The sequence below is a fragment of the Callithrix jacchus genome, chromosome 22 (assembly GCF_049354715.1).
Source record: "Callithrix jacchus isolate 240 chromosome 22, calJac240_pri, whole genome shotgun sequence".
In the NCBI taxonomy this organism is placed as follows: Eukaryota; Metazoa; Chordata; class Mammalia; order Primates; family Cebidae; genus Callithrix; species Callithrix jacchus.
In genome coordinates, this window is record NC_133523.1 from 20,389,826 (window position 1) to 20,410,101 (window position 20,276).

General features: G+C 44.5%; 2 pseudogenes across 1 annotated transcript in view; both read left to right on the top strand.

Moving 5' to 3' along the window:
• Positions 1-4,577: 4,577 nt before the first annotated feature.
• On the top strand, positions 4,578-13,754 carry LOC103788039 (armadillo repeat-containing protein 10-like; annotated as a pseudogene).
• Positions 4,811-20,276, top strand: part of LOC100408474 (transformer-2 protein homolog alpha pseudogene) — a 61,624-nt pseudogene continuing 46,158 nt past the window's right edge. Inside the window, exons 1-2 of the transcript XR_013531317.1 lie at positions 4,811-4,990; positions 16,065-16,250. The product of XR_013531317.1 is annotated as a transformer-2 protein homolog alpha pseudogene (transcript). The remainder of the gene's footprint in view (positions 4,991-16,064; positions 16,251-20,276) is intronic.

The window sequence follows — 20,276 nt, forward strand, 5'->3', positions numbered from 1 at the left end:
TGGAACCTCAACATGTGCAGGATGGTTCATCTCATTCATGGACCTTCCTGTAGCTGCGATTGTGACATACGCCTTATCTGGCACCTGAGTTTTTTGGCTCTCCTGCCTGGGCTCAGTCCACAGATTAGATTGTGACACATCACTGAACCCAGGATCTAGGTGATGTAAATTTATTCCTGCCTTGGCGCTCCTCACAGGGCGCACCGTGACATATTACTGCACCTAACACAGGGGAACCATAACCAGGTTGTGTGACTCTCCTGCCTGTGCCTTGCCCACACGGACCACTGTGACATATTGCTGGGTCTAACGTAACTCTCTTGCATAGGTCCTATCTACAGAAAGTATTGTAACACATCTCTGTGCCCATCACACAGGTGACCTAACTCTCTTTTCCTGGGGGGTATTGAAAGAGATGGCTAGCCCCGCATCTAGCTGATGTGACTCTTCTCTTCTTACTAGGTTTTGCCCATGGGGAGAATTGTAACATATCATTGGGCTCAACACCAAGGTGATGTTGCTCTTTTGCCTTGGCCCTGCGCTCAAAAAGCACTGAGACGTATTGCTGGTCCCAACAGCAGGTTGGTGTGTCTTCTGCCTGGATCCTGTTCACAAGGGCATTGTGATATACCTCTGGGCCCATCAACGATTTGATGTGTCTCGTCTGTCTTGCCTAGGCTTTCTCCATGGAAGATATTGTAACATAACTTTGGGCCCAGCATCTAGGCAATGTGACTTTTTCCTTCTGCCTGTACCATGCCCACAGAAGGGATAATGACTTATCACTAAGCCCAGCACTCATAATGTAATTTTCCTACCTGATCTTCCTGACAGGAATCATTTTGACATGTTTCTGAGTTCATTACCTAGTTGATGTGGCCCTTCTTATTTTCAGACTTGTTCAAAGTGGAGACTGCTACATATTGCTTGGCCCAGCTCCTGTACGATGTGACTTTCCTCTCATGCCTCAGTGCTCCCCACTGGAGTAATTTCGACATATAGCTTGCCCCTGGCTCTAGTTTATATGACTTTTCTCTTGCTCCTTAGCCCTGCTCACCTGGGGACATTATAACATATCTGAGCCCATCACCTAAGTAATGTGACTCTGTTGCCTGATCTCCTCCTCAGGGTGTATTGTTATATGTTGTCAGACCCAGCAACTAAGTGATATGACTCTTCTCTGCTGCTTGGGTTCTGTCCAATAAAAGATTGTGATGTGTCACCAGGCCCACGTTATGTGATGTCCCTCTCCTCCCTGGGCTGTACATACATTGCTACTGTGATATGGCTGGGTGCAATGTCTAGGTCATGTGAGACTCCTGTATGGGCCCTGCCCACAGGGGCATTATCACATGTCACGTTAGTTACCTAGGTGATGTCATTCACCCCTTCCTTCTGGGTCCTGACAAAAAGAAGGATACTGACTCATCACGGGACCAAGCACATAATGATGTGATTCTCTTCTTTTACGTGGGCCTTGCATAATTTTGTTATTGTGACATATTGCTGGGTCCAAAACCTAGGAGATGAGAGACTTTTGCCTTGGACATGACTACAGAGGGCTTTTTGATATTTCCCTGCATCTATCACCTGGGGGATGTTTCTCTCCTCTGCCTGCACCCTGCCTTCAGGGAAGATTGTGACATAACTCTGGGTCCAACAACCAGGTCATGTGTCTCTCCAGCCTGGGCATAGCCCCCCAGAAAGCACTGTGAGATATTGCTGGTTCCAGAAACTAGGTGATATGACTATGCCGACCATGCCCTGCTTTTAGAAGAAAATTGTAACATATCACTGGCTGAGTACCCAGGTAATGTGACTGTCCTGCCTGCACATTTTGTTGATTTGAAGTATGAGAGTTATTATCTCACCTATGAGCTGAACAAAAATACACTTTACAGTCCCAACTGTGCATAGAGAGTGAGCAAGAGAGTTACATGATTTTGGTGCTAGACCAGAGATATGTCACAATCTTTTCTAATAGCAGAAACCAGAAAGAAGAGTCCCCTCACCTGGGTTCTTGGCCAGGGAACCACCCAGAAACTGAGTGCTGTGCCCAGTGATAGGCCACAATGCTCCCTGTGAGCAAGATCCAGGAAAAGAAAACACATCACCCTGTTGCTGAGCCAAATGTTACATCACAGTCTTTCCTGTGGGCAGGATGCAGGCAGCAGAGGAGGGTCGCATCTCCTAGGTGATGAATGCAGACAGATGTCATGAGGCTCCTGAGAATGGTAGGGCTCATGCCCTGTTTACAGGGCATAGACAGGTACCTCCCATCTTCTAAGTGTTTGGTCTAGTGATATGTCACAGTACTCAAAATATGTGGGGCCTATACAAAATACAAGTGTCAGAATTACCTAGGTGCTATGTCCGGGAGTATGTCATCATCCCACATTTTGGGGGGCTGGGCAAAGAAAAACACGTCTAAACCATAAATGTAAAAGTATATCACAGCCAGGCACAGTGGCTTATGACTGTAATTACTTACAGTAGTTTGAGAGACTGAGGTGGGTGGGTCACCTGAGGCCAGGAGTTCAAGACCAGCCTGGCATACATGGTAAAACCCCATTTCTATTAAAAATACAAAAAAAAAAATATTGGCTGAGCATGGTGCTACATGCCTGTAATCCCAGCTACTCTGGAGGCTGAGGCACAAGAATCGCTTGAATCTGGGAGGCCTGATGATTAGGTTCAAGGCCAAATAGCAAAATATGTTGGTATTTAATCTGTTTTCTCCATATATAAACATTGCTGGTCAAGAGTGTGTACAGATGTGAAGACTTAGAGTTTTCATCTCCTTTGGCCCTATCGTCCTTTGTTCACTGTCTGATCTCTGGAAGGAAGGTGGGCTGAAGGTGGCCACAGTTGTCTACGTGTGGTTATTTTACTCCTGCTGCCCTCTGCTCTTTCTTTGGCCGCTATCTTTTCCATCCCCGAAACTGAAGAGAGATATCATTAGGAAGAGCCCGTCCTTCACGCTGGCAGAATAAATTTCTTCAGGCCCTTCACTGCCCCACTTCAGTGTGGCAGCTACTGGTCATGTGTGGCTTCTGAGTGCCTGGAATGTGGCTGGGTCTACACTGTGATGTGCTAGAAAGACAAAATACAGACTTAGTTCCAAAGATATAGTTCCAAATATATACATGCTACATTAATAATCACACCTTGCTCATATAATATTTTGGATATATTGGGTTACCTAAATTGTTACAATCAGTTTGACCTGTTTCTTCTTTCAATTTTTGTTTTTTTTTTGAGACAGAGTTTCACTCTTGTTACCGAGGCTGGAGTGCAATGGCTCTATCTCGATCTCGGCTCACTGCAACCTCCGCCTCCCGGATTCAAGTAATTCTCCTGCCTCAGCCTCCCAAGTAGCTGGGATTACAGGCGCGCACAACCATGCTCAGCTAATTTTTTTGTAGTTTTAGTAGAGACAGGGTTTCACCATGTTGACCAGTATGGTCTTGATCTCTTGACCTCGTGATCCACCCACCGCGGCCTCCCAAAGTGCTGGGATTATAGGGGTGAACCACCGGGCCCGGCCTCAATTTTTTTTTTTAATTTTTAAATTACAAAAAAAATTTGTTTTTGAGAGGGAGTCTCGCTCTTCTTTCTTTTTAAAGTTTGGCTACTAGAAAATTTAAAATTTGCTGGGCACAGTGGCTCACGCCTGTAATCCTAGCACTTTGGGTGGCCGATGTGAGTGGATCACCTGAGGTCAGGAGTTCAAGACCAGCCTGGCCGTCATGGTGAAACCCCGTCTTAAAATAAAAAAAAAAAAAAAAAGAAAATTTAAAATTCACATTTGGCTCACATTTTATTTCAGAAGAGTGCCTCCTTCTTAAAATCTCAGCCTGATAAAAAAAAAGTCAGAAGCCAGGAAGGTCATAAAAGCTGAAATTTTGCCGGGCGCGGTGACTCAAGCCTGTAATCCCAGCACTTTGGGAGGCCGAGGCGGATGGATCACGAGGTCGAGAGATTGAGACCATCCTGGTCAACATGGTGAAACCCCGTCTCTACTCAAAATACAAAAAATTAGCTGGGCGTGGTGGCGCGTGCCTGTAATCCCAGCTACTCGGGAGGCTGAGGCAGGAGAATTGCCTGAACCCAGGAGGCGGAGGTTGCGGTGAGCCGAGATCGGGCCATTGCACTCCAGCCTTGGTAACGAGCGAAACTCCATCTCAAAAAAAAAAAAAAAAAAAAAAAAAAAGCTGAAATTTAAAAATAATTGTTACTATGTTATTTTTGTTTGTGAATATCATATAATTTTTTGTTGTTGTTGTTGTTAATCAGTGAGAGTTTGTGATGTTCCTCAGATTGGCCTTGAACTCATGGCCTCGCCTCCTCAAGCGCCAGAACAACTGGCTGGAGCTACCGCGGCCCCCGATAATTTTTTTTCTTTTTTGAAACAGAGTCTCACTCTGTTGCCCAGCTGGAGTGCAATGGTGCGATCTTAACTCACTGCAATCTCCACCTCCCAGGGTCAAGCGATTCTCCTGCCTCGACCTCCCGAGTAGCTGGAACTACAGGCATGACCCACGCGCCCGGCCATATAATGTATTATGTATAAACGCATGAGACCTTATACACAAGGTTAAATGCAAATACCATCTGGGGTGGCCCTGGCTCCGCTCAGGGAGGAAGCCCTGCCTGAAAACGCCGCAGCTTAGGCTGTTACTCCGTCTTCTTTCAGCCCAACGTCTAATCACATCTCCTGTCACTCAGGGCCTGAAGGGGCGGGGCTGTAAACGTCTTCCAATCAGGGACGCCGGGCTGGAAACCTTCCAATCAGACAAGCAGCTGGAGCGAACATGGCGGCTTCCGGGTTTGGCGGGGACTTTGTCTCTGGCTGCGGTGGTAGCTCCAGGTCTCGTGTTCCCGGCTCTGCGTCCTCTTCTCCAGGAGGCCCAGTTCTGTGACCCTGTGACCTGCAGGTATTGGGAGAACCACAGCTAAAACGCCAGGACCTCCTGGAAGCCTAGAAATGGTGAGAATGCCGGATCCGATATCCCGAGAGAGCGGGGAGTGGGCTAGTTGGAACCTGTGGGAAGTGGCCGTAGCAGGACTCGGGCCTCCCCGCAGTCAGCCCCACAGTCTGCGCCTCAGTTCTCTTTGCCCAACTGGGTCTCAGTCCCCTTCAGCCATAAGATAGCAGCTGCACTGACAGCTGGCCGGGGCGTTCTGTCTCTTGCCAGCGTAGTGACTGCGCCCTGGTTTGAGGCCCTCTCCGGGCAGCTCTGCATCCACAGCGCCAGGTCTCTCCCATTTTGTTCAGGGACGACAAAAGGGTCGTCAAGGGAAAATCCTGACTCGAGTTGCGGGTTTTGTCACACGTGTCGCTCACGTAAAGAGACCACCAGGCAGGCTTTGTGTGGGCAACAAGGCCGTTTATTTTGTGCTTGGGTGCAAGCGGGCCAAGTCCGAGAAAGGGGTAGGCAAAGCGGGTAGAGAGGGAATTGGTTATATAGGTTGGGGCAAATGCTTAGGTAAAGGTGGAAATCTGTCTTGGGGAGTGGGAGGACATCACAGAATGCATGATTACAAGGTTAGGGGTTGGGAATTTACCTTGGGGAGGGGATTGGCATCACAGGATGCGTGATCACAAAGGTAGGGCCATTTATTACAAACAGGCATGATCGTAAGGGTGGGGAGTATCGGTTGCAGTCAAAAAGGAGGATGCAGTAGATTACATAGTTACAGGGGTGGTGGTTTTGAGAAACCCAATGTCCAGGGAGAAATTTTGGTAAGCCTGAACAGGAACGATGGTTACAGATTGCAGAGCAATTAGTCGAGGCAGTAACAGGTTGTTTTACTTCTTTCTGTGGCCACCTGGTTACTTGTGGTTACTTCGGACTTGTGGCTTCTGGGGACAATCTAGAGGTGTATGTGCGGGTCACCGAGGCTGTAATGGCCAGCCTTGGACTTGGAGGCCTAACAGGTTTATGAATGGGAAAAGCTTTGGTCTGTGGGGTTCTGAGTCACTCTTTTCTCCTATTAAAAATGTAGAGAAGTCACTGTAAAAACATTACAGAATTTAATCAAAGAGTGATTCAAAAATTATAGAGTACCCAGCTATGGTTTGTAGTTTGTCGTCCATAGGAGGGGCTTGAAGAAAAGCCTTTCATAAGCTGAGATAAAGAAAACCAAATTCAATAATTGGTTAGGACAGTTACATAGTTTCTTAATTTGTATGATCAGGGTGGACATTTCCTGATTATGTATTCAGAGATTAATTAGCAGTTTCTTGTTGACTAAGCCTCAGTTTGTTTCCCTCAGTTTAGTAATTTATGAAAACATGTGTTTGAGAGTTAGATTTCTTTAAAGTAGAAATCCAGGGACTAGAGCCACCTAATTGCCTGCCACTTAATTATTTTTCTTTTCTTTTTTTTTTTTTTTGAGACGGAGTTTCGCTCTTGTTACCCAGGCTGGAGTGCAATGGCGCGATCTCAGCTCACCGCAACCTCCACCTCCTGGGTTGAGGCAATTCTGCCTCACCTTCCCAAGTAGCTGGGACCACAGGCACGCACCACCATGCCCAGCGAATTTTTGTATTTTTAGTAGAGATGGGGTTTCACCTTGTTGACCAGGATGGTTTCGATCTCTTGACCTCGTGATCCACCCGCCTCAGCCTCCCAAAGTGCTGGGATTATAGGCAAGAGCCACCTCGCCCAGCTGATAAGTTTTAGATCTAATTCCAAAATTAGTGTGTTGTTATATTTTAATGTTTGAATTTATTAATTGGATAAATGTGTATCAGCCTAATTTTCTTTAGTTGTTTGTTTCTTTCACTTTTTGTAATTGACATAAGTAAATCTATTAATTGAGCTTATTTGTTTGGTAAGTACAAGGGAGATTTCAGAAGTCATGAGGATGTTTTTACATATAAATGTAGCAAACATGACAGCTCTTCTGAGTAAAACATGCTTATAATAAGTCATAAATATTTTTACTGGAGTTACTTTGTAACTTCAAGTCAGAGAGAGAAAATAGCAATGGTGAAGAAATAACATTAATTCATGATGTGGAGAGGACATTTATTTTCTGGCTGCAAAGCTGACTTGCTGAATTTAAACACAAATTCTGCTTCTTTTATTTTCTGATTATCTTCAGTTTTTTTTTGTTTTTTTTTTTTTTGAGACGGAGTTTTGCTCTTGTTACCCAGGCTGGAGTGCAATGGTGCGATCTTGGCTTACCACAACCTCCGCCTCCTGGGTTCAGGCAATTCTCCTGCCTCAGCCTCCTGAGTAGCTGGGATTACAGGCATGCACCACTAAGCCCAGCTAATTTTTTGTATTTTTAGTAGAGACAGGGTTTCACCATGTTGACCAGGATGGTCTCGATCTCTTGACCTCGTGATCCACCCGCCTCGGCCTCCCAATGTGCTGGGATTACAGGCGTGAGCCACTGCGCCTGGTCCTATCTTCAGTTTTGTGTTTGTGTTTGTGTTATCCTACTATGTATGCATCACAGCCTTTCTGCTTTTTCAGTGTTATGACTACAGTTTTTTCATTGTTGTCTTCATTTTATGTCATTTTACATGGTACTTTGTAGGTTCTAATGAGAAAGTTGGTATTCTTTAATGAACTGAAAAATTGGTTTTAACTGAAGATTTCCTTATCAGTATAACTTTCAGATTAGTTAACTTAGAGAATAGACATACACTGTTAACAGGCGAAAAGATTACATCAGTTAGATTTGTTTTTCTTTGTTAAAAAAAAAAGTTTTATTCTTACAAAACGCATGGCAAATATAAAATTTGTAAAAAATGTATTTTAGAAATTAGATTCTAAATAGAGTTAATGGTAAATGAGCAATTTTAAATTTAATTTTTTATGATATTTTTATAGCACAACTTTTGTTTCTATGCGATAAGTTTATAGCACAACTTTTGTTTCTATGCAGCATTTTTTTCCCCTTGTCTTTTTTGAGAAGAGTTTTGTTCTCACCTAGGCTGGAGTAAAGTGGCCCAATCTTGGCTCACTGTGACCTCCACCCCTGGGTTCAAGCGATTCTCCTGCCTCAGCCTCCCTACTAGCTGGGATTACAGGCTCCTACCACTACACCCAGTTAAGTTTTGTATTTTTAGTAGAGATGGGATTTCACCATGTTGGTCAGGCTGGTCTTGAACTCCGGACCTCATGATCCACCTGACTCGGCCTCCCAAAGTGCTGGCATAACATGAGTGAGTCACTGCTTCTGGCCTCAATTAATTTTTGTTTTGCCTGGATTAGCAGTTTTATGTCACTTTCTTCATAAGAATTCTCACAGTTCTTACCCAGCCCAAACAACTTGATCCTAAAATAATCAGAAGCATGTACTCAACTTGTCTTTTTTCATCTATTCATGAGCCTCCTTAATGGCACAGTACTCTGCCAGGCATGGTGGCTCTCACCTGTAATCTCAGCACTTTGGGAGCCCCAGGGGTGTGGATCATGAGGTCAGGACTTCGAGACCAATCTGACCAACATGGTGAAACCCTGTCTCTACTAAAAATACAAAACTTACCCAAGTGTGGTGGTGGGTGCCTGTAATATCAGTTAGTTGAGAGGCCAAGGCAGGAGACTTTTTTTTTTTTTTTGAGGCAGCTTGGCCTACCAACGTGTTGGGATTACAGGCATGAGCCACCATGCCTGGCCTCAAACATCATTTTTAATTTGGCAATGCTTTCCATGTAATTGAACATATCAAATAATTATGTCTATCATTCTTTTAAATGCTGCATTGGCCCTCTGTAGCATTCAAAAGTTAGGGGTTAAAAAAAGACAAAGCTAAAATTTGATTTTGGAAAACCTGTCAAATATGTCAAAGGATTAAAACTCTTTTTTGATATGTGTAGGCTATTTATGACTTTAAACCCTAAAACTACTGTTCCTGGTCCAGGTGTGGTGGCTCACCCCTTTAATCCTAGCAGTTTGGGAGGCCGAGGCAAGTGGATCAACTGAGATCAAAAGTTAAAGACCAGCCTGGCCAATATGGTAAAACCCTTATCTCTACTAAATATATATATGTATATTGGCTGGCCACAATGGCTCACACCTACAATTCCAGTACTTTGGGAGGCCAAGGCGGGTGGATCATGAAGTCAGGAGATTGAGACCATCCTAGCCTCTGTGGTGAAACCCCATCTCTACTAAAAATACAAAAATTAGCCGGGCATGGTGGAACGCACCTATAATCTCAGCTACTTGGGAGGCTGAGGCAGGAGAATAGCTTAAACCCGGGGATCAGAGGTGGCAGTGAGCTGAGATCGCACCACTTCGCTCCAGCCTAGGCAAAAGAGTGAGACTCTGTCTCAACAAGCAGACAATGAAAAACAAGAAAAAGTTACTGTGCCTGAAACAACCTCTTATTTGAATGAAGTGACTATATAGACAGATCTGCTAAGATGTTTCATTTTACTGAAGTTTAGCAAAAAATAGCTGAGTACATCTTGAAGTTGTCCTTTGATTTTTACAGTGGCAGAGCTACTATTCAAGATCTGAAAGTCAGAAGCAGCCATGGGGCACATCTCAGCAGCACACACAGAAATCATACACAGTGAATGCATTCCTCACCCTGAACCAATTGTTTTTAGTTCTGTCCCAGTCTGAATGTAAAAATCCCTTGGTGAGGGGGTTAAAAATTCCCTAAACACAAGTTGACACACTCAAATTAAATTAGAATTGCTTATGTAGAACCCAGGCAATAGTGTGGTTTAAATCTCTGTAGGTGATGACAGAGGGCAGCCAAGCTCAAATGCCACAGCTGCAAACCAGCATTTTTAGGTGACCTAGTTGTAAAGTATTTCTTAAATGAATGTAAAAATGTTTGTTACTAAGTCATGGCCTTTCAGTCTTCCCAGTATTACCAAATTATTATTCTTTACTGAACCAACCTTGCTGTTGGTTTTGTTCCTGAATCAACCCAGTTCCACATACACTTAGTGCACACTGTTCAAGGCATTGTGCTAGATGCCCCGTTACTGGTGATCATTACTGTGATGGAAAAATTTTCTGAAAAAGAAAAAAGGTGTATCGCTGAAAATTGAAAAACATGACCTGTGGCCGGGCGCGGTGGCTCACGCCTGTAATCGCAGCACGTTGGGAGGCCAAGGCGGGGGATCACGAGGTCAAGAGATCGAGACCATCCTGGTCAACATGGTGAAACCCCGTCTCTACTAAAAAAAAAATACAAAAAATTAGCTGGGCATGGTGGTGCGTGCCTGTAATCCCAGCTACTCAAGAGGCTGAGGCAGGAGAATTGCCTGAACCCAGGAGGCGGAGGTTGCGGTGAGCCAAGATCGCGCCATTGCACTCCAGCCTGGGTAACAAGAGTGAAACCCCGTCTAAAAAAGAAAGAAAGAAAGAAAAAAAGAAAAACATGAGCTGTACGAAAATGAGGTAAAAATAAAAAGTCTTGGGTTTGGCTGGGCATGGTGGCTCACACTTATAATCCCAGCACTTTGGGAGGCCAAGGCAGATCACGGGGTCAGGAGTTCAAGACCAGCCTGACCAACATTTGTTGGTCGTCTAAAAATAGAAAAATTAGCTGGGTGAGGTGGTATGCTCTGTAATCCCAGGTACTCCGAGGCTGAGGCAGGAGAATTGCTTGAACCCAGGAGGCGGAGGTTGCAGTGAGTCAAGATCAAGCCACTACAGTCTCACTTGAGCAATAGAGTGAGACTCTTGGTCAAAACAAAAAACAGCCAGCCATGGTGGCTTTTTTTTTTTTGAGACAGTCTTACTCTGTTGTTGCCCAAGCTGGAGTCCAGTGGTGCAGTCTCATCTCATTGCAACCTCCGTCTGCCAGTTTCAAGCAATCCTCCTGCCTCAGCCTCCTGAGTACCTGGAGGACAGGCACACAGCATCACGCTTGGCTAATTTTTCTATTTTTAGTAGAGACAGGGTTTTGCCATATTGTCCAGGCTGTTCTCAAACTCCTGTCCTCATGGTCCACCCACCTCAGCATCCCAAAGTGCTGGGACTACAGGCATTAGCCACCACACCCAGCCAGTATTTTATTTTATGTACAGACAGGGTCCCACCAGATGGCCCAGGCTATTTGAGAGTCTAAGGTGGGAGTCATAAGTCTTATGAAGAAATTAAGAGAAAATGGTATTTATAAATATTTAGAGGCATTTATTTTGAGGCTATGTAAGCACACTGTTTCCTCTTTAGATTTCACCCACAATTTCTGCATTCCTAAATACATCTTGTCTACAGTAATTATTACTGCGGTGTCTAGTGGTGATTTTCTCTATTGCATGTCTGTCTACATTGATTACTACTTGGAATTCTGTAAAGATTTTTTTCTCTTTCCTCTTCTGTTTTCTTATTGAATTTTTCATATATCTGCATGAATTTGTGGATATTTCCTATATTGTCTGAGTTATAATGCAAGGCTATGATTATTTATTTTGTTTCTCACATTGTTCCAGCTTGGACTGCTGGAAAGTCTTTAAGGTTGGCTTCATTTGACATGTCTTCTTCTGTTGTTCATAAAGCACTTTTTAACTGTCTGCTTTCACAAGATACTCTGCCTTAACTTGCATTTTCCACTCTGGTACTATCTATTTTTATTATTTTTTTTCTTAGATGGAATTTCACCATCTTGGTAAGGTTGGTCTTGAACTTCTGACCTTGTTATTCACCCACTTTGGCCTCCAAAAGTGCTGGGATTACAGGTGTGAGCCACCACACCTGGCCTAGAATTACCTATTTTTACTATAGTGTTTTCCCTCTCATTGAGGAATAGTATTTAGCAACCATAATATGAGAGCTAGGTGGGCTCATTAATACTGGGGTGTCATGGCTGCTGTGGCAGCGAGGCCCACCTGTTCTGAAGATCTCTGCACTGGCCCTTACGAGCCTCCTGCCTGGGCTGAGCCCTGTGGCTCTGCCACGGCAGCAGCATAGGTGTCGCCTGGGGTGCAGGCTGGGTGGCGACAGTCCTGATCCTCGGCACGGACTCATGCTACTGCATTTACAGGCTGACACACAGTCAGCGGCAGGGCAGCTGCGGGCTCAGTCTGCACTCCTCACAGTCCACGGAAGACTTAACTGATGGTTCATATGATGATGCTCTGAATGCCGAACAACTTCAGAAACTCCTTTACCTGCTTGAGTCAACTGAGGATCCTATAATTATTGAAAAAGCTTTGATTACTTTGGGTAACAATGCAGCCTTTTCAGTGAACCAAGCTATTATTCGTGAATTGGAGGGTATTCCAATTGCTGGAAACAAAATCAACCATTCCAACGAGAGTATTAAAGAGAAGCCTTTAAATGCACTTAACAACGGGAGTGTGAATGTTGAAAATCAAATCAAGATAAAGATATACATCAGCCAAGTCTGTGAGGATGTCTTCTCTGGTCCTCTGAACTCTGCTGTGCAGCTGGCTGGACTGAGATTGTTGACAAACATGACTGTTACCAATGACCACCAGCACATGCTTCACAGTTATATTACAGACCGGTTCCAGGTGTTACTTACTGGAAGTGGAAACATGAAGGTCCAAGTTTTGAAAATGCTTTTGAATTTGTCTGAAAATTGAGCCATGACAGACGGACTTCTTCGTGCCCAAGTGGATGCGTCATTCTTTTCCCTTTATGACAGCCATGTAGCAAAGGAGATTCTTCTTTGAGTACTTACACTATTTCAGAATATGAATAACTGCCTCAAAATAGAAGGCCATTTAGCTGTGCAGCCACTTTCACTGAAGGTTCATTGTTTTTCCTGTTATATGGAGAAGAATGTGCCCAGAAAGTAAGAGCTTTATTTCATCATGATGATGCAGAGGTGAAGGAAAAGATTGTAGCAATAATGTCCAAAATCTAATCGGTCATATTTTTCCGAAGAGTAATGCAGTCTGGATATAAACGTATTTTCTATCTTCCTTATAAGGAGATTCTTCCAGCTGCTGAATTTAAACAGTAACTATCACATTTCATCATTAACACAGCTACAACTTGCCACAGTGTTCAGATTTATCTTGGGCTATTTTGATACCAAGTGAGTATAAGAGCTTGCCCTGAAACCATTTCTTTTTATTTTGCTATTTGCAATTATTTCTTATTTTCCCTACCTGAAGTGGCAGTAACTTTTTTCACAAAGCTACCCTACTTTCTGAAGTGATTTGCAGTTACTCATCTGAGACAGCATTAGAATGTGACTAAATCACTGTTTCAGAACTGTAGTAGGAATGGTCATGTTCTTTTAATAGCAATGAGATCCTAAGTTCTTGATGCCACTCACCTGCCAAACTGACCACACTGCTTTCAAGTCTCTTCTCTTGAATAGAATCTATTTTGATTACTTCTAGTCAATGAAAAAATGTAAACTTTTAGGAGAGAATGTTTCCTAGGACTCACCCACTCCCATTCAGTGCTCCAATATGTAAAGAAAGTTACATATAAAATACTGGGATCAATCACAATGTCCATCTTTAGGCAGTTGGTTAAATCAATTATCCAGTCTTTGAAAAGAGTTATGGAGGTCTGAATGTGCTGAATTGGAAAGCTATCTATGTAATGTGGTGGGTTTTCTTTATAAAGACACAAGTTACAGAAGAACACAGGATCCCGTGTGTGTGTGTGTGTTTTTAAATGAAAAATGCATATTGACTGACACTTATAGAATGATACCCAAACTCCTGCAGTGGGAATGGGGAATGCCTTCTACATACACACTTCTACTGTGTGAATTTTTTACTATGAGCCGAAATTGTGTAATCTTTTTTTAAATAAAGAAGAAAATCACCCAAAAAAAAAAAATACTGGGGTGTCACTCCTTCTGAACCCTTCAGCAGTTGGAGTATGAAAATGTACATATTAATACATTCATGTAGGAATAAATATTTTAATCTCTGCTTCCCTCTGTCAATGAATATTTATGAGACATAATTTGCCCAAATATTTCCAGCTAAGCATCGTAGCTCATGCCTGTAATGCCAGCACTTTGGGAGACTGAGGAAGGTGGGTTAGGGGCTAGGAATTTGAGACCAGCCTGGCCAACATGGTGAGACCCCATCACTACTAAACAGAAAAAATTAGCTAGGTGTGGCTGGTGCAGTGCCTCACACTTGTAATCCCAGCACTTTGGGAGGCTGAGGCAGGCAGATCATGAGGTCAGGAGTTTGAAACCAGCCTGGCCAATATGGCGAAACCCTGTCTCTACTAAAGATACAAAAAATTAGCTGTGTATGATGGTGCATGTCTGTAATCCCAGCTACTTGGGAGGCTGAGGCAGGAGAATCACTTGAACCCAGGAGATGGAGGTTGCAGTGAGCTGAGATCACACCATTGTTCTCCAGACTGGGTGACAGAGGGAGGCTTCGTCTCAAAAAAAAAAAAAAAATTACCCAGGTATGTTCGTGCACATCTGTAATTTCAGCTACTTGGGTGGCTGAGTAATGAGAATCACTTGAACGTGGGAGGTGGAGGCTGCAGTGAGCCAAGAATGCACAACTGCACTACAGCCGGGATGACAAAGCAAGAATCTCTCAAAATGACAACAAATATTTGCAATTCCGGTCCAGCACTAAAGCACGTATTCTAAAACTCTCCGTTTCTTTTTTCGACTTCAAAGAAAAGCAGGCACTAATTACCGTGTGTAGGTAGCTACGTGGGTGTGTGTGTGTGTATGTGTGTGTGTGTGTGTGTGTGTGTGTGTGTGTATATATATATATATATATATATATATATATGCCAACGTACAGTTTTAAAAATTGCTAATCCATTGGCTGGGCGCAATGGCTCATGCCTGTAGTCCCAGCACTTTGGGAGGCCAAACTCCTGACCTCAGGTGATCCGTGTGAGGTTGACAGAAAGGATGGAGAGGCAGATCCAGGATTAGGTTTAGCAAGTTTCTTTCAACCTGACAGGCTGGCTGCCTCACTACAGGCAGGAAAGGCAGCAGCCTGGCTTACAGACTGTGGGGGTTACATAGTGGGGTTTGCAGGTAGCCAGGTGCTAGTCTAAGAAAAACTGCATCTTGGTTCTCAGGGGCTGACATTCTGCTTAATCGGGTTAACAACCTGGGTTTGAGAGCCGGGTGCGACCACATCCTGGAACCCAGGTGCCCTGTTTACAAGGCTTGAGGCTGTTTTGTTATAAGCTCAGCTTAGCAGGGGAGGGGGCCTATGGGCTTGCCTTGCTGTGACTCTAACAAGCCACCTGCCTTGGCCTCCTAAAGTGCTGGTATGACAGGCGTGAGCCACCGTGCCTGGCGGTTAAACTCTTTTTTTAAAATGTACTGCATTACCTCTAAATTTCTCAAAATCATGTTTTTGTTTTTTTGCAGCAATGTGATGTTCATAAGATTTGACAACTGTCGAGAATCACATACCCATTTTCAAAGTACCACACAGGACTGTTTCATTGCCCTAATTTTCTTTCTCCTCCATCTCCCCTTTCTTCTTTCCCACTTTCTTCTATCTCCTCTCTCCTCTCCTGCTTTCTTTTTTTTTTTTGAGACAGAGTTTCACTCTTGTTGTCCAGGCTGGAGTACAATGGTGCAATCTCATCTCACTGAAACCTCCACCTCCCAGGTTCAAGTGATTCTCCTGCCTCAGCCTCCCAAGTAGCTGGGATTACAGGCATGTGCCACCACACCCGGCTAATTTTGTATTTTTAGTAGAGATGGGGTTTCTCCATGTTGGTCAGGCTGGTCTTGAACTCCCGACCTCAGGTGACCCACCCACATCAGCCCCCCAAAGTGCTGGGATTACAGGCGTGAGCCACCAAGCCTGGCCTCCTCTTCTTCTTTAATGTCTTGCTATGTTTCCCAGGCTGCTCTCAAAATCTCTGGGCTCAACAACTCTTTGTGATGTAAGCTTTCTTTTTATTTTTTTTCCACTGGAAAGTCGTAATTATATAATCAATGTAGAAAGAAATGTATACAATATTGCAGCAGAAAATATTGGGGTATTGTCACACGACCAGGAAAGATTAGTCCCACAGACACATAGAAGAGTGAGGAGTAAAATTACTGAATAAGAAGGAAAAAACACTCAGCAAAGTGAGGTACAGTCCTGCTAAAAGGCTCTCCTAATAGCCGAGGTTGACTGGATGGCTCTCATTTAGGCTTGTCTGCGGTGGACCACACGGCTCTCGCCTAGCCATGTCTGAGGTCGATCATCCGTCTCTCACATAGCCCTGTCTGAGTTCCACAAAATGGCTCTCATCTTGCCTTGTCTGAGGTCTACCGAAGCTCTCGTCTAGCCAAGTCTCAGGTCGACTCCGAGGCTCTCGACTGGTCAGCCAGTCTAGGTAAGCCACCTCTACCTCTACCTCCACCTCTTCCCTTTTCTTCTTCTCCCTCCCCTTCTCCTTTTCTGCTTCTTCCCCCGCCCCCCCCTTTTTTTTTCCTGCTGAAAAGCCGTAATTATATAATTGGTGTCGAAAGAAATGCATAAAATATTGTTGTAGAAAGTACTGGGTTCTTGGCTGGGAGCAGTGATTCATGCTTGTAATTTGAGCACTTTGGGAGGCCAAGGCAGGGAGAACACCTGAGGTCGGGAGTTCGAAACCAGACTGATCAACATGGAGAAACCCCGTCTCTACTAAAAATGCGAAAATCAGCCAGGCATAGTGGTGCATGCCTGTAATCCCAGCTACTCCAGAGGCTGAGGCAGGAGAATCGCTTGAACCTGGGAGGCAGAGGTTACATTGGGCCGAGATTATGCCATTGCACTCTAGCCTGGGAAACTCCGTCTCAAAAGAAAAGAAAATACTGGGTTCCCTCCATGCACGGTGGTGCATGCCTGTAAGTCCCAGCTACTTGGGAGGCTGAGGTGGGAGGATCACTTGAGCCCAGAAATGGAGCAGGTCAAAACTCCCGCATTGATCAGTAGTGGGATCGCGCCTGTGAATAGCCACTGCACTCCAGCCTGGGCAATATAGCGAGACCCCTGTCTCTTAAAAAGCAAAAGAAAATACTGGGTTCTTGTCACACAACCAGGCAAGATTAGGCTCGCAGACACACAGAAGGATGAGGAGTAAAATTATTGAATGATTAATAATTCATTCAAATCAGCCTGTCCACCAAGCTGATTTGATCCCATGTCTTCACACAGAAACAGGAAAGGCCAGACTCCTCCCCGCTGCAAATGGCATAAACTTCACAAGTCTTCACCCTGTCTTCCCAGTATGCAGGCGGGTTGGAGATTCTTCTGGAACCTTTTGTTACTTGGCCATTTCATTCTCCTGTCTAAAGAAGTACATCTCGGCCCTGCACGGTGTCTCATACCTGTAATCTCCAGCACTTTGGGACTCACATGGGGTCATGAGGTCAAGAGTTCAAGACCAGCGTGACCAACATTGTGAAAGCCTGTCTGTACTAAAAATACAAAAATTAGCTGGGCGTGGTAACCCGCACCTGTAATCCCAGCTACTCAGGAGACTGAGGCAGGAGAATCGCTTGAACCGGGGAGGCAGAGGTTGCAGTGAGCCGAGATCATGCCACTGCACTTCAGCCTAGGCGACAGAGTGAGACTCCATCTCAAAAACCAAAAAAGTACATCTAACTGCCATTAGAATGAGGATAAGGGTGAAATCCGATTTGATTTTAACTGCTTTCTGCTGACAGGGGGCGCTGTTTTGGAAAAGCAACAGTCAGATCTCCCTCAGAAGCCTATCTGTGGGTTCCCAGCAAAAGTGGCAGTTGTCCGAGGCTCCCAGTTGCATGACCATTTAAAGACTGATGGCCTGAAGGCAAGAAGAGACAAACCAGGTTATTAGAAAACACGGATCAAAGTGAAACAAGGGGAGTAAGGACCGCTGAAAAATACCAAGACATTTTACCACTTCGCACAGGAAGAAGGATGCTAAAATCTTGACTGGTTAAAAAAAAACTTGTACCCTGGCTGGGTGAGGTGGCTTATGCCTATAATCCCAACACTTCAGGAGGCCAGGGCAGGTAGATCCCCTGAGGTCAGGAGCTCAAGACCAGCCTAACCAACATGGAGAAATGCCCCTCACACACTAAAAATACAAAAGTAGCCGGGTGTGGTGATGTATGCCTGTAATCCCAGCTACCTGGTAGGCTGAGGCAGGAGAATCCCTTGAATCTGGGAGGCAGAGGTTGCAGTGAGCCAAGATCATGCCACTGCACTCCAGCCTGCGTAACAAGAGTGAAACTCCATCTCAAAACAAAAAAAAACCAAAAAACAGACTTAATATGCACAAACAATGATAAATCAATGGGACAACCCCCAGACATGGTTTGTGGTTTGGGGACTACCTGAGAGTCTTCGAGAACAGGTTTCTATAAGATGTGAGAGGAAGCAAAGCAAATTAAATAACTGGGCACAGTAGGTGGTCACTTCATTTGGAATGCCTGGGAGAAACTTTTCAGGTTATGTAACCGGGGATTAATTGGAACTATATAGTTGATTAAGCCTGAATTTTCTTTTCCCTAAGTAGTAACTTACAAAAAAATGCGTTTGAAATTGATTTTGTTGTTGTTGTTGTTATATAGGAACCTGGACCACTATAGCCACTTCAGTCTAATCATCTGCTATTTAATTATTTAAACTTTAATCAGAGGCTCTGGTGTCCCCCTGCATTTTCCAAATGTGTGGCAAGCAGAGTCTCAAATCCACTACTCTGATCTGCCAGCCTAACTTGGTTTGTAGTGAATTTTTTTTTTTCTTTCCTGAGACAGAGTTTTACTCTTGTTGCCCAGGCTGGAATGCAGTGGCACGATCATGGCTGACCGCAACCTCCGCCTCCCAGGTTCAAGGGATTCTCCTGCCTCAGCCTCCTGAGTAGCTGAAATTACAAGCGGCCACCACCATGCCCAGCTAATTTTTTGTATTTTTAGTAGAGACGGGGTTTCACCATGTTGACCAGGATGGTCTTGATCTCTTGACCTAGTGATCCACCCGCCTCAGCCTCCCAAAGTGCTGGGATTACAGGCTTGAGGCACCGTGCCCGGCCAAAACAATTTTTTTGAGAAGAAGTCTCGCTTTGTCACCCAGGCAGAAGTACAGTGGCACAATCGTGGGTCACTGCAACCTCTTCCTCCCAGGTTCAAGCAATTCTCCTGCCTCAGCCTCCTGAGTAGCTGGGGTTACAGACACATTCCACCACGCCTGGATAATTTTTTTTTGTATTTTTAGTAGAGACTGGGTTTCGCCATGTTAGCCAGGATGGTCTTGATCTCCTGACTTCGGGATCCACCAACCTAGGCCTCCCAAAGTGCTGGGATTTCAGCTGTGAGCCACCACGCCTGGGCCTATTAAATATTTTTTATAAAAATTGATGTTTATTGTCTGAAAGGGATAAACACTTGTTTTTTTTGAGATATAAAATATAAATGCCTTACAATTCAATTCCCTTTCATAAACACTGAGTTTGAGTGATTTTGCTGGATTCTTCAAACACAGAATTTTTGTTTACATTTTTGAGATGGTGTTTCACTCTTGTTGCCCAGGCTGAAGTGCAATGGTATGATCTCAGCTTACTGCAACCTTCGTCTTCCAGGTTCAAGTGATTCTCCTGCCTCAGCCTCCCCAGTAGCTGGGATTACAGGTCATGCGACCACACCCGGCTAATTTTTTTATTTTTAGTAGAGATGGGGTTTCACTATGTCGGCCAGGCTGGTCTTGACCTCCTGACCTCAAGTGATCCACCTGCCTCGGCCTCCCAAAGGGAATTTTTTAATATAAAACCAAGTGAACAACCCTGATTGGAAAATGGACACCCAAGGTCAGTGACTCCAAGCCAAGGCCAATCTTGGGTCCAGAAGAGGAGATCATTGAATACCAAGTTGGTTGTTTATTCCTAGTGAGCTTCCTCTGCAGGTGTCCCAGCCTGCTCACACCAGCCATGGAAGGATTCTTTATACTGAGAGACGTTACAGAGCCCTGGAAAGCTGGGAATTTGCTGGCAGATGGAGTTAGAGTAGGGATAGAAGGAGTTGGGGAGCCTCTTTCTGAGGAAGGACTTGTTACTGTCCTGGGGCTCTTGCTAGATTTTGTTAAATAAAATACATTTAAATTTAGGGAAAAAATTGATCCTAAAAAAAGTGTATTGTGACAAGGGAAAAATACTAACCATAAGATCTCCGAGAATCTCAAAGAATAGGCAGAAAAGGGCTGTCCCCCAGGCTGGAGTGCAATGGTGCGATCTCGGCTCACTGAAACTTCCGCCTCCCAAGTTCAAGCAATTCTCCTGCCTCAGTCTCCTGAGCAGCTGGTACTACAGGTGCACACCACCATGCCCAGCTAATTTTTGTATTTTTAGTAGAGACAGGGGTTTCACTATGTGTTTGAGGCCAGCCTGGACAACATA